The sequence below is a fragment of the Trichechus manatus genome, unplaced genomic scaffold (genome assembly GCF_000243295.1).
Source record: "Trichechus manatus latirostris isolate Lorelei unplaced genomic scaffold, TriManLat1.0 scaffold00048, whole genome shotgun sequence".
NCBI classification, from domain to species: Eukaryota; Metazoa; Chordata; class Mammalia; order Sirenia; family Trichechidae; genus Trichechus; species Trichechus manatus.
Window position 1 is genome coordinate 5294672 of NW_004443984.1, and position 15165 is coordinate 5309836.

Genomic DNA, 15165 nt, shown 5'->3' on the forward strand with positions numbered 1-15165 from the left:
TCTAAGTACTTCATACATATTAGTTCATTTAATCCTCACAAGAACCCTATGAGGTAGACACTATTACTATCTAATTTTATAGTGAGGATACTGAGGTACAGAGGGTAAGAAAGAGCTGGTAAGTGGCTGAAGCAGGATTAGAACACAGACAGTCTGACACCAGACCCCATGCTCTTAACTGTCATGCCAAACTATGCAATATATAAAAAGTTCTAGGACAGTGCCTTGCACAAGATAGTAGCTATTATCAAGGTCCCTTGGTGGCGCAAGCTGTTTGTGATCAGCTGCCAACGTAAAGGTTGGCGGCTTAAACACACCCAGAGGCTCTGTGGAATAATGGCCTGGCAAATTGCTTCCATAAAGATAACAGCCAAGAAAATCCTATGGAGCTGTTCTACTCTGTAACACACGGGGTTGCCATGAGTCAGAATCAGCTGGACAACAATGTTTTGTTGCGTTTTAAATCAGGGGCTGGGGAACTTGTTCCTGACCCTATGGCTCCCAGGCTAGTGCAGAATATACTTAGAATATTACAATGTATTACAGATGGTACAGTTTGTCTTACTGTGGGTGTGTTGCTGTGATGTTGGAAGCTATGCCATCTGGTATTTCAAACACCAGCGGGGATACCCATGGTGGACAGATTTCAGTGGAGCTTCCAGACTAAGAGAGACTGGGAAGAAGGTCCTGGCAATCTACTAAAAAAAATTGACCGGGGAAAACCTTATAGATAGCAGCGGAACACTATCTGATATAGTGCCTGAAGATGAGACCCTCAGGTCGGAAGGCACTCAAAAGACGACTGGGGAAGAGCTGCCTCCTCAAGGTAGAGTTGACCTTAATGAGGTGGATGGACTAAAGTTTTCACGACCTTCATGTGGCATAACTTAAAATGAGAAGAAACAGCTGCAAACATCCATTAGTAATCGGAACATGGAATGTATGAAGTCTGAATCAAGAAAACTGAAGTCATCAAAAATGAAATGGAATACATAAAGATCGATATCCCAGGCATTAGTGAGTGAAATGGACTGGTGCTGTCCATTTTGAATCAGACAATCATATGGTCTACCACACCGGGATGACAACTTGAAGAGGAATAGCGTTGCATTCATCAAAAAGAACATTTCAAGATCTATCCTGAAGTACAACGCTGTGATAGGATAATATCCATATGTCTACAAGGAAGACCAGTTAATACAACTATTATTGAAATTTACGCACCAACCACTAATACCAAAGAAGAAGAAATTGAAGATTTTTACCAACTTCTGCAGTCTGAAATTGATCAAACATGCAATCAAGATGCATTGATAATTACTGATGATTGGAATGCGAACATTGGAAACAAAGAAGGATCAGTAGTTGGAAAATATGGCCTTGATGATAGAAACGATGCTGGAGATCACATGATAAAATTTTGCAGAACAATTCATGGCAAATACCTTTTTCAACAACATCAACGGCGACTATACACATGGACCTTGCCAGATGGAAGACACAGGAATCAAATCAACTACATCTGTGGAAGCAGATGGTGGAGAAGCTCAATATCATCAGTCAGAACAAGGCCAGGGGCCGACTGTGGAACAGAGTATCAATTGCTCATATGCAACTTCAAGTTGAAGCTGAAGAAAATTAAAACAAGTCCATGAGAGTCAAAATATGACCTTGACTATATCCCACCTGAATTTAGAGACCAGACAAATTGTGCGATGACTTCAAGGACATCATACATGAAGAAAGCAAAAGGTCATTAAAAACACCAAAATGGATGTCAGAAGAGATGTGAAACTTACTCCTGAATATACAGTAGCTAAAGCAAAAGGAAGAAATGATGAAGTAAAAGAGGTGAACAGAAGATTTCAAAGAATGGCTCAAGAAGACAAAGTAAAGTATTATAATGAAATATGCAAAGACTTGGAGTTAGAAAACCAAAAGGGAAGAACACACTTGGCATTTCTTGAGCTGAAAGAACTGAAGAAAAAAGTCAAGCCTCAAGTTGCAATAATGAAGGATTCTATAGGCAAAAAAACTGAACGATGCAGGCAGCATCACAAGATGGAAGGAATACACACAGTCACTGTACAGCGTATTGTGCAGTGGGTCACTATTGGTTGTAACCGACTCGATGGCGCCTAACAACAACACAAGAGCAATGGCAACACAGAGGAAGGAAGGAATGGCATTCTAGACATTTACTCATTCATTCATTGCCTAGGATGTACCACGCACTGAGCATAAATGCACCATGCCCTGTCTCTATCCTTATGGCGTATATATTAAACAAATTATTGAATCACAATGCAGTTAGTGCTACTTAGGAGAAGCACAGGGCACTCTAAGAATGTACGACAGGGGCCTGATCTAGGGTGTGGGCAGACTCAGGGTTGAAGGAGGTCAGGGAAGACTTCTCTGAGGAATGACCTCTGAAAGGAGACCTGAAGGCTTAGGGGGGTGGGATGAGGTGGAGAAAGCCGTTCCACAGCCGTGGGGAAGCTCCTGAGGTGGAACAAGCATGGTGTCTTTGAGGAACAGAAAGAAAATCAATGGGGAGGCCAGACCCAGGCAAAGTGGGGTCAAAGGCATACAGAGGTAAAAGAGGGATATGTGTGTGAGACCTTGAGGGTTGATGAGGGGTTCTGTGTGGCTGGGGAGGGGTCTGGTAAAGATGGAGAGAGACCAGGTTGGGAGGGGTCTCCTTTCCTGTCCCAATGAGTTTGGACATGGGCTTGGAGGTAATAGGGAGGCTCTCAGTGACATCATCAGGACTATGTTTCTAAAAGAGAAATCAAGGTGGCAAGGACTAGAAGGTCATGCCCATTAAAGTGGGTGCTCTAGAGATTTTTCTCTATGATGGGTTTGCTGATACTGTCAGTTGTAAAGGCTCAACCACCATATCCTTTTTATCTCTGCTCTTTGCTAGCTTCCAGTAGTTCCCCTTTCCCACCTCACCCTTCACAATAGCTTTCTCCCACTTTATCAAAGTAAGGTTTATCCTTCAGTTATCCTAGAATCTTACCCTGGTACATTGCCCCAAGTTGTAAAAACCACCAGGAAACCAACGAAAATTTAGAAATTTTGTTTCCCAGGTTTCTTTAGTGACAATCAAGGCACCATAATACCAGTTATAGACATTACTAGTTTTTTTCTCTCACACATATTCCTATTAAGGCAATGATATCAGAATTGGCCCTTGTTTGGATATTCTGAAATCAGAGTCTGATTTGACTGATGGTTGGACAATGAGGCCTAGTTTTGTTAATGAGATTATTAAAAAACAAAAAACAAAACCAATTGCCACTGAGTTGATGCCGACTCATGGCAATCTCATGTGCTTAAGAGTAGAACTGTGCTCCACAGGGTTTTCAATGGCTGATTTTTTGGAAATAGATTGCCAGGCCTTTCTTCCAAGGCACCTCTGAGTAGACTCCAACCACCAACCTTTTGGTTAGCAGCTGAACATGTTAACCGTTTGCACCACCCAGGGACTCCTAATTTGATTATATTCCAGATATATTACAACAGTTGAATAAGCCAAATCTGCAGGTCTAAGTTTAATATATATTCAAAGCATGTGAGAAAAGCATTTTACAGTTAAAATATATGAATATTTGTATTATACTTATTAAACTATATATACACAAAGATATGTATTAAAATATACTACAGGCAAAGATGTAATAAAATTAACAATATTTCAATTTCCCCAACCCTTTCTGAATTATCAGTTTAACGCAAGGTGCCTTTAAGTGAAAAAAGACCAAAAAAACCCCACCAAACCTGTTGCCATCGGGTTGATTCCAACTCATAGCAACCCTATAGGATAGGGTAGAACTGCCCCACAGGATTTCCAAGCAGTGCCAGGTGGAATCGAACTGCCGACCTTTTGGTTAGCAGTCGTAAGTTCTTAACCACTACATCACCAGAGTTTCCAGTGAAAAAAGGTATGGGCATAATTGATCATGCCTTTTTGGTAAGCTTCACAGAAATCATGAAAGTAAAATAAATTATGTTGTAAATCAGGTGTTTCTAATACTTTGCTTTGAACGGAAATGAAGAAGGCCCTAAACATATTGTTAGCTGATAGATCAATAAAAATAGTTTCTCACTGTGATTTTTTGCACAAAATTTGGAAGGAGTTCAAAGGATGTAGTGACATTGCTGTAACACTCTGTCCATTCCAGGTATTTATTTATGTGAACAAGGTTCACATAAAAAACAAATTTGAAATAGAACTGATGCTAAACTCTATCTCATTCTAGTAATGAGTAATATTTGTACTGAATACATGAACTAATTTAAAAAAGCCCCATTTTTCACTTCTAATAAAATGTTTTTTTTTTGCTTAATAATTATTATAAAACTTTATATGGCTTCAATTGCTTTTATTCAATTGTACTAATAAACAACTTTTCTGGATTAAATCAACAATCCTAAACTTCATGTCAAAGAAAATTTTCAAAAATGAAATTTTGTTCTACATACTCTACATTTTTTCTTGTAGAGAAATATGATAGAACACCTATCATGGCAGATAAAACTTTAGTAGATAGTAGTATAAAAAGATAGTAGATAGACAGGCCCATAAAACAAAACGAGCCTAAATGGGCACACCAGCCCAGGGGCAAGGATGAGAAGGCAGGAGGGGACAGGAAAGGTGGCAACAGGGAACCCTCATTTTCGCTGACCCTCAACTTTTTACCAACCACGATAATCTTTTCTAGCGATTGGTCTTTCCTGATGATGTGTCCAAAGCAAGTAAGCTGATGTTTCACCAGCCTTTCTTCTAAGGAGCATCCTGGCTGTATTTCTTCTAAGACTGATTTGTGTTTTTTTCTGGCAGTCCACATTATATTCAATATTCTTCACCAACACCACAGTTCAAATGCATCATTTCTTCTTCTGTCTTCCTTTTAAATTGTTCAGTTTTCCCACGCATATGAGGCGATGAAAAGACCATGTCTCGTGTCAGGCGAACGTTCCTCATCAAAGTGACATCTTTGCTTTTTAATACTTTAAAGAGGTCTTTTGTAGCAGATTTGCACAATGCAACACACTGTTTGATTTCTTGATTGCCACTTCCATGGACGAGGATGGTTGATTCAAGTAGAATGAAATCCTTGACAACTTCAATTTCTTCACCATTTATCATGATGTTGTTAATGGGTCCAGTTGTGAGGTTTTTCATTTTCTTTATGTTGAGGTGTAATCCATACTGAAGGCTGTAGTCTTTGACCTTCACTGGTAAGTGCTTGAAGTTGTCTCAGTTTTGGGCATGCAAGGTTGTGTCATCTGCATGTTGCAGCTGTTAATGAGTCTTCCTCCAATCCCGATGTTGCATTCTTCTTCATATAACCCAGCTTCTTGGATTATTTGTTCAGCATACAGATTGAGTAAGTAAGGTGAAAGGATAATTGTTAAAAAGAGTTCACTGGCAGTGAGTCAGGAACTGCCTCAGGCAGGTAGGATGCAAAGGACTCTGGTTCCGGCTCTGACATCACATCAAAGCCCTTTGCAGCCTTTATAGGAGACAAAGGGAAGCTGGAAATGGCTCCAGGAGTTCTGCAGAAACCCTGAGTGCACCGCTGTTCAGAGGATACATGGGGGTCACAAGGGTGGCCTTGGGGGACTTCCCTAAGCCTCAGTTTCTTTCTCCTCTTGCTAGTCAAGATGACAGTGCCCCTCTCTCAGGGCTGTTGTGGGGACTTCCTGAGATAATTGCGGGAACACACTTACATCAGTGCTTAGTACTGGGGTGAACCATAAGAAATAGCTGATATTTTGCCATTTTTGACCTATAAAACTGGTAATTTCATGTTTCAACCTATAACTGGCGGCCACAATTTCATTTTTACCCAGAGAGACCAAGGAGCCCTCTGATGAGATCTTGACTAAATCCACAAGGTTAGGGGTATTATCGCCTGAGAATGTGTTATTAACAATTTGCCCCGAAGTGGAAGTAAAGAAATAAAAGGGGAGTGAGCAGTAGCAGCCACGTGCTGCCACCACCACCAATCGCCATTGAATCGATTCCGACTCATGGTGATCCCATGTCTACCAGAGTAGAACTATGCTCCATAGGGTTTTCAATGGCTGATTTTGGGGAAGGAGATCACCGGGCCTTTCTTCCAAGGTACCTCTGGGTAGACTTGAACCTCTAACCTTTAGTTGACAGCCAAGCTGGTTAACCATCTGCAACACCCAGGGACTCCTAAACCAGATCCCGTGGAGTTGATTCTGACTCATGGCAACAAGTCAATACTGTTCTGGGAGGAGAGGGCTGAGGAGTTGGATCTAGAAATGAAAATTGTAAAAGTTACAAGGATAAACCAATCTAAGCAGCAAAAACACTCATGGCTAAAAGCTCACTATGAAAACAAAGGCTGATATTTGCTGAGCACTTACAATATGTCAAAGCGCTCAACTGCATGTCAGCGGTTGGAAACCACCAGCAGCTCTGAGGAGAAAGATGTGGCAGTCTGCTTCCATAGAGATTTACAGCCTTGGAACCCGTATAGCGTCTCTATGAGTCAGTTGCAATTGACTCAACAGCTTTGGATTTTGGTTTGGTTTACAATATGTCAGGCACGGCGCTGAGCCCTTTCCATATATCTCCCTCCTTTGGGCTGCAAACAATCCTATGAGGTGGGTACTACCATGACTGCTATTTTTAGCACATAACTTGGAAGGGGTTTATATATGAATGAAGTAAGGCTCAGAGAGGTGACATATCTTGCCCACAGTGAGGAGGTGAGGATTGGGAACTAGAGGGCTGACTTCCAGTCTCCTGATGGTAAGTGCTCCTCCAGACTGTCTCCACTGTGCTCTCTGAGGTGTCCTTCAAAGGTGGCAAAATAAATTAGGAAAAAGACAACCCTACCTTGTAAGTGCTACTTTCCCACTAATGACAGAGGGAGCTGTTTCTTTTAAAAGCCTTCCACATCATTTCCACAAGCTTATTAATCTCCACACATAAAAGCTGGTTACAGACATGAACAGTACCAGCGTAATATAAATAATGCCCTTTCATCCAAGAGTTTCAAAGGGCTTTATTGACACTAATTATGCCACAAAACCCTTGTGAAGTTGTGATTGGTTCAACTTTATGAGCATTTACAGTCAGGTAAAGAAGTTACCCCCTGCCCAGGAGTAACACAGCTTGAACCCACACTTACTAGCTGCCCTCAAGGGGCTGGCGCAGGGCAATTCAGAGTTGAGACAAGGAACCAGGAGGACTCCTGACAGTAAGTTCCTACTTCAAGCCTCAGAGCTGGAAAACTGTAAAATTAGGGTGGCTAGTCAGCAGGGGTAGGGGTGATTCAGTGGTAAAATTCCTACCTTCCGTGTAGGAGACCTGGGTTTGATTTCCAGCCAGTGCACTTCACCTCATGCCTAGCCACCATCAGTCTGTCAGTGGAGGCTTGCGTGTTGCTGTGATGATGAACAGGTTTCAACGGGGCTTCCAGACTAAGATGGACTAGGAAGAAAGGCCTAGGGATCTACTTCCAAAAGTCGTTTGTTCTAGTCTGTACTTCTTAAGGGATAGAGTCACTGATTCTGAGGTAGAATCCCTCAGGAGATGCTGTCACAAGTGAGTCAAAACAGGAAGAGCTATTCCACTAAGTCTCAGAAAGCCACTGGCCATGAGAAAAATCTCTAGGGACTTCTAGGAGCAGCTAGAGGGAATGTAATGCGATGGATGTTCCCACGGAGCCAGCGAAACGCCACTTGGTTGCACAGACCAGTGTCTGTGTTCATCTAGAAAACATGGGCTACGCTGGAGTCAGGAAAGATCCTCGATAGCAGGAAACTGGATCACAACGGTCTGATCCCATTGTGCACGGGGTCCCCATGAATTTGAGGCTGACTTGTTGGCAGCTAAACAATTCTGCTGGCAAGGACAGAAGCAAAGGGGCAATGTCTGGCCAGCAGCTTCTACCTCTAGACACCACTAGGGCACTTTATCAGCCTACCCCCCCCCAAAAAAAAAAATCCCGTTGCCGTTGAGTTGATTCCAACTCATAGCGACCCTATAGGACAGAGAAGAACTGCCTCATAGGGTTTCCAAGGATCAGCTAGTGGATTCAAACTGCTAACCTTTTGGTTAGTAGCCGAGCTCTTAACCACTGCACCACCTGGCCTCCATCAATCTATCATGCTCTTCTTTTTTCTGCAGAACATTCCAGTTGTTACGTGTTCATAAGTATCCATGATCAGTGAATCCAGAACAGGGATTCTACCTCGAATCAGTGACTCTGTCCCTTAAGAAGAAGTGCAGACTGGAACAAACAATGTCCCCACTGAGAGGCAGCACTCTCACCCAGCTGTGCCAGAGACTGCCTTGAGGTGGCCTTGGGCCAGTGTCTTCACCTGTGACATCTTTGGTTCTTGAGTTCCTTCACTGGCAGTGTCAGATTGGGGCTAATTCTTACGAGGCAACACCTGATCAGGTTCCCAACTGTCTCTCCCTTACTGGGCAGAGTCTAGGCCTTAGTCTAAACTGTCAAGTGGGGTGGAATGGGAGGGTAGGAGGAAGGCCAGGGCTGCCCTCATTTCAAAGACAAAAACCTCAAAGGGGACGAGTTCCTGCTGGAGATCTCAGTTACCAGAGTAGCCCCGAGACTTGGCAAATGTCACAGAATGTGCAAGTGGCAGGGCTGGACCGGAACACAGGTCTCCCCCTACTACAGTGGTCCCCAATTATTTTGCGGGTGAGGAAGCAGCAAAGCCTTCCAACACTGGAGTCTTATACTTAGGGTAACCATAAATCACCCAAATCCAGACACTCTGGAAGTGAAAGGGGCCTCTATTAATATATGTGGACACAAGGCATAAACCAGGACTTAAGGTCACTCTACCCGTAGCAGAGTCTCCAGTGGAGAGTATTACTGGTGAGAGAGGTGGGGTGAGAGCAAAACTACAGGCAAGCAGCAGGACTTCAGGCTCAGCTGCTTCTAGCCACGCCTCCAACAGACCCAAATATGGGGGACAGGGGGGCAAACCCAAAGTCACAAAGTCACTTCTCTGTTTCAGCTTCCCAGACTAGACTTTAAAGATCAGCAGACCTGGGGTGGAGTCCCACCTCTGCCCCTTACTGCTGTTGTGACTTCAAGGAAATTACCTTACCTCTCTGAGCCTCAGCTTCCCCATCTGAAAAATGGAGATGATTGTAACCCCTCACAGGATTGTCATGTTAAACAAAATAAGGCATATGTTGAAACATCACCCAACGTGTAATACTAAGACAATTCTAGCAGTTATTATGGTTTGTTTTAATTATTATTATTAGCAGTAGTTCTAGGAGCCCTTCTGGGGTCAATATTTTATGATCCAAGAATTGACATCTTATCGGCTACAACTCTGAAAGAAACTGTTCCCAGAAAAGCAGCCAAAGGTCAGAGGCAGGAAACCTTGCTTGGATATCGGTATCCAAGTGAAACCTCAGCTCGAATCTCCTCTCCCCAAGGTCTGCTTCCCTTCTGCCAATAATACCTCTATTTAAATATCACAGTGACAAGACCAGTATCATTTGCTATTTAAACTCACCTCCCACAAACCTTTGGGCTTAGAACTGCAAGCAGGTAAGTATAAATTACTCCATCCTGGCTTGCCCCCAGAGTTACATTCAAATACAAGGAATGCAGCAGTCTAGTCAGACTCTGCTACACCTGTAATCTGGTGTACTGGGTTGAAGAGTGTCCCCCAAAGATTAACGGGAGTCCCTGGGTACTGCAAGCAGTTAACATACTCAACTGCTAACCAAAAGGTTGGAGGTTTGAGTCCACCCAGAGGTGCCTCAGAAGAAAGGTCTGATGATCTACTTCCAAAAAATCAGTCATTGAAAATTCTGCAGAGCACAGTTCTATTCTGATGCACATGGGCCATGAGTCAGAGTCAACTTGATGGCAACTTGTATACCAATAAAGATTCACATCTCTCTGGAACTTCAGAATGTGACCTAATTTGGAAATAGGGTCTCTGCAGATGTAGTAAGTTAAGATGAGGTCATACTGGATTAGGTGAGCCCTACATTCAATGATTAGTGTCCTCATAAGACAAGGAGAGGAGATACAGACCCACAGATACACACAGAGGGAAAACAGCCATTGAAGATGGAGACAGAGATTACAGCTATGATGCCACAAGCCAAGGAATGCAAAGGATTGCCGGCCACTACCAGAAGCTAAAAGAGGCAAGAAAGGATTCTTCCCAAGAGCCTTTGGAGGGAGCATGGCCCTCCCTGACACTCACCTCCTCCAGTAGGTGAGGCATTACTTGCCCCACAATTGTCATTTCAGCATTTAATAACCAGCAGAAAGGGGCTTGCTGAGCACCTGGCACAATGTTGGGAGTGGAGAAAAAAACACCAAATCCACTGCTACCAAGTTGATTCCGACTCATGGCAATCCCATGTGTTACGCAGTAGAACTGCTCCATAGGGTTGTCTTGGCTGCAATCTTTACAGAAGCAGAATTCCAGGCCTTTCTTCCATGGTGCCACTGGATGGGTTCGAACCACCAACATTTAGGTTAATAGTCCAGTACAAACTGTTTGCACCACCAAGGGCCTTGGCATTGCATAGATTTGATTTGAATTCCAGCTTTACCACTTGATAACTGTGCAGCCTTGAGCAAGTTAATGAACCTCTCTGTGCCAGTTTCTTCACATCTAAAATGGGTTTATAATAGTACCTACCTAATGGGGCTTTTGTGAGGATTAGCACAGTCCCTGGTATACGTTATTATTATTATTGCTACAGTAATAATTAGTTGGCTGTGGAAGCCTGGATAAAGGACCTATACTTTCCTGGTGGGAAGAATGACAAAGGCTTCATGGAAAAAGTGACACTTGAGCTGAAGCTGGAAGGCTGGGAAGGAATTCCACAGGCAGAAAGAAGGGTGATGAGGAAGCTTCCGTTTCCTCATCTGTAAATTCAGCTATCCTCATAACCACCCTATGGTATGGATTTAAAACTGACCTGCAGGGGAGTTACATCACTTGCCCAAGGTTATAATGCTAGAAAGTGATAGTACTGGGATTTGAAACCAGGTCTCTCTGACTCCAAAGTCCACATTCTTAACACCCTGCTCTATCTCTATTCTTCTGCCAAATTCTGTTGTGAAGGGTGGCTATTTGTGGACATACCTTTCCCTACTTCCCTCCTAGACTGTAAGGTCCTTGAGGGAGGACATATCTCAGTTATCTACATAGCCCCCATTCCACCCAGCAGAAGCACGGATACAGTAGGTGCTCAGTTAAATGCCTGTTTGCTCAGTGGAAGAAATTAGGCTTGACTTTTCCAGTGGCCTCCTGTGCAGCTCAGCCTGTTAGCCCCTCTTCGACAGAGTCCCCTCCTCCCCACCACATACCCAGAATTCACACTCTATTGGAAGAGGCAGGGCTGCAACTCAAAGGCAAACTGCTTGCTCCTGGCTTCATCTCACCGATCAAATTGGACTTGGGGACTCAACTTTTTCCTTGCCCCAGAGGAAAGAGATGACTTGGGGGGCATTCTGCCCAGCGACAGAACCCCAGAAACCATGTTTGCTGGAAGACCCACCCTCTGGCCATCACTGATTGGACCAGGGTGGCTACCTGACCCAAGCTGCGCAAATCAGATCTTCCCTCTTTCAAAGGGGTGGTGTGAGTTCCAGCATCTTCCGAGTTTCACTGCCCCTCCTGTCCCTGGGTTCCATGAGCTACCCTGAAGCTGTATAATAATTTCCCCTTTTGTCTCAGCTTCTCTGATACAGGTTTTTATTCCTTGCAACCAAAATAACCTTAATACGATCAACAAGCAAGGAAGTAACTTTCCCTTAGAAATCCTCAACCTTCATTCCTAGCCAGAATTAACTAACCTCCCTCTGCGCCTGTGTACCTTATCTGTTGCTCTTTGTAACCATTTCAGAGTCAAACACTTCCTGCATGCTAGCATGTGGTGCTTTTCCATTGACCTACAGAGCCATGAAAGGGAGGAGGAATGTATTACTACAGATGAGATAACAGCAGCTCCCAGGAATTAAGGCCTATGTCCAAAGTCACACAGCCAGAAGGGGTAGAGCTGGGATTTGAACCCAGGGTTTCTTCCCTCTACCCCACTGGTACTTCTCAGCCAGCTCATAGACATTTGTTCACATGCCTGACTCTCAATTCTTAATTAAGCTCCTTGAGTCATCACCATGACGTATTTATCTTTGCCCTGGCACAAAGATATTCTGTGATAAGTAATGGAATTGAACTTGTGATTAAAATGGAAGCTTGTTAGAAATTTCCATCAGGAAGAGAGCACGTTTCTACAATGACATTAAAAGCGGTGTTAGACTCTGGACATCAAAAAGCAAAACAGAATGTTCTTATTGCTTTACAGAATTAGGGCACTTAGGACCTGTAAGATGTAAGGCCCTGGTGGCATGCATTCGGGCTGGCCCAGGGCTCCCAAAATTCCCCCAAAGATAAGAAGAGGGCCACTGTCAATACATTTTCTGACTTGGCAGGAGGGTGGTACCCCTGAAGGAAGGTAATGGCTAGGAGGGGGCATGAGGAGACTTTTGAGTACTAGTTCTGTTTCTTGATTTTGGTGTCAGTTACATGGTTTCACTCTCTTAGTTAAAATTCAACATCTGATCCTTAGATTTGTGTGCTTTTCTGTATGTCTGTGTCATAGATTGAATTGTGTTCCCCCAAAATATGTGTCAACTTGGTTAGGTCGTGATTCCCAGTATTGTGTGGTTGTCCTCCATTTTGTGTTGATATAATTTTCCTTTGTGTTATAAATCCTAATCTCTGCCTATGGTTAATGAGGCAAGATGAGGTTATGTTAATTCGGGTAGAATGTAACACTCTTACTCAGGTCACATCCCTGATCCAATGTAAAGGAAGTTTCCTGGGGTGTGGCCCGCACCACCTTTTATCTTACCAAGCGATCAAAAGGAAAGGGAAGCAAGCAGAGTCTTGGGGACCTCATACCACCAAGAAAACAGTGCCAGAGGCAGAGCGTGTCCTTTGGACCTGAGGTTCCTGTGTGGAAAAGCTCCTAGACCAAGGGAAGATTGATGACAAGGACCTTCCTCCAGAGCCCACAGAGACAGCCTTCCCTTAGAGCTGGTGCTCTGAATTTGGACTTCTAGCCTCCCAGACCGTGGGAGAATAAATTTCTCTTTGTTAAAGCTGTCCGTTTGTAGTATTTCTGTTATAGCAGCCCTAGATGACTAAGACAGCATGCTAGATTTCAATATAAAGTTTACCAAAGAAAAAACCAAACCCATTGCCATCGAGTTGATTCTGACTCGTAGCGACCCTGTAGGACAGAGTAGAACTGCCCCATAGAGTTTCCAAGACCGTAATCTTTACAGGACAGCTAATGGGCTTGAACTTTCAGTTAGCAGCCAAGCGCTTAACCACTGTGCCCCAAGGGCGACATAAATATAAAGTTTAGTTAGGAAAAATGTTTTTTGACTTGAAACTCTACTCCATCTTGAATAATGCATTCTGAGGCATACTAGTACCTACAAAAGTGATACAGTAACACTGCCCCCCTTGGAAAGAGTTTGTTTGGCTTGCTGTTATCAGTGAACCTTTATTCAGGGCCTACAACAGTGACTAAGATGTGGTGGCCTGGGATCTTTATTTCTCAGGATGACAGAGTTGGTGGGGAGGGGACCTTAGTAGATAATCTGGTCCAGAAATTCCCACACCTGGCTGATCCTCTGACTCACCTGAGGGAGTTTTATAAAATCCAGATTCTGGGATTCTGTCCTAGATCTGCTGAATCACAATTTGCAGAGGGGTGGTGATGAGGGGGTAAAAGGGTGAGGGCTCAAAAATCTGTATTTTTTCCACCTTCCCCAGGTAGTTCTGGTGGTCAGCCAGGATTAGGAACTATCCTTGAACTCCACCCATTCATTCTACAAGGCAGGACCTGAGGCATAAAGAAGGGACGAGACTTGCCCAAGGTCACACAGTGATGATGGAGCTGGGCCAAGAACCCAGGCCTCCCAATTTTCAGCCTGACCCTCTTCCCATCATAGCCCTAAAAGAACACATTAGCTACACAGGGAGGGAAAAAAAACAGGCTTTCATAAAAAGAAGATCAAGGAACAAGATGTCAACACTGACAAAATCACATCACTTTGGCTCTGAAGCTGATGTGACTTTGGATATTAACTACCAGGTCCTCCTTGGCATGACAGATTCTGCTGTGAATGCTATTGTCAATTGTTGCTCTTGAAGAAGTCTAACTCCAGACACATTTTGACAACTTCCATACATGTATATTTTGCCTAGCTGGTCAGACAGAATTAAAAAAATGCAAGCCCTTCAGTTTACCCTTTGTGGTAAGAGCCCTGAGCATACCCTTCTAAACAGATGGGGGATGATAATTATCAGAATTCTCAGAGAAAGGTGGTCACTTAATAAACAATGTCCCCTTCTTTGGCATTCTGCAGTGACTCGTGTACTGGAGCGTGGTATAGCAGAAAGAGCACTAGATGAGGAACCAAAGACCAGGAAGGCAGGGCAGTGCGGTGGTTAGGAATATGGGTTCCTCAGTCAGTCTGATCCAGATTTACATTCTGGCATCACAATTTTCTAGTGGGGGCAAGTTACATAATCTGTATCTCAGTGTCCTTATCTGTGAAGTGGGGATAAAAGTGATAATAGCAAGCACTTGATAAACATTGACCATATGCGTGGGTCATTGTTCTAAGTGTTTACATGAATGAATTCATTTAACCCTCATCACCATGCTAGAAGGCAGCATCCCCATTCTGTAGATAAGGAAAATTGCATCTACTTTACAGTATTACTGTGAGAATGACATGAGAAAATGCACATAAAGAATAAGTACTGTCTTTGGGATAGAATAAAAGCTCAATAAATATTAGTTATTATTATTACATCATTATTATCTAAAACTAATAATATTCTAAGGAGTCCCTGGCGGACACAAACAGTTAAGCGCTCAACTACTTGCTACAAGTTTCGCAGTTTGAACCCATCCAGAGCACCTTGGAAGACAGGCCTGACAATCTGCTTCTGCAAGGTCACAGCCTTGAAAACCCTATGGAGCACAGTTCTACTCTGACACACACAGGGTCATCATGACTCAGAATTGACTCACTGGCAACTAACAACACCAACAAAACAATATTCTAGCTCTGCCTC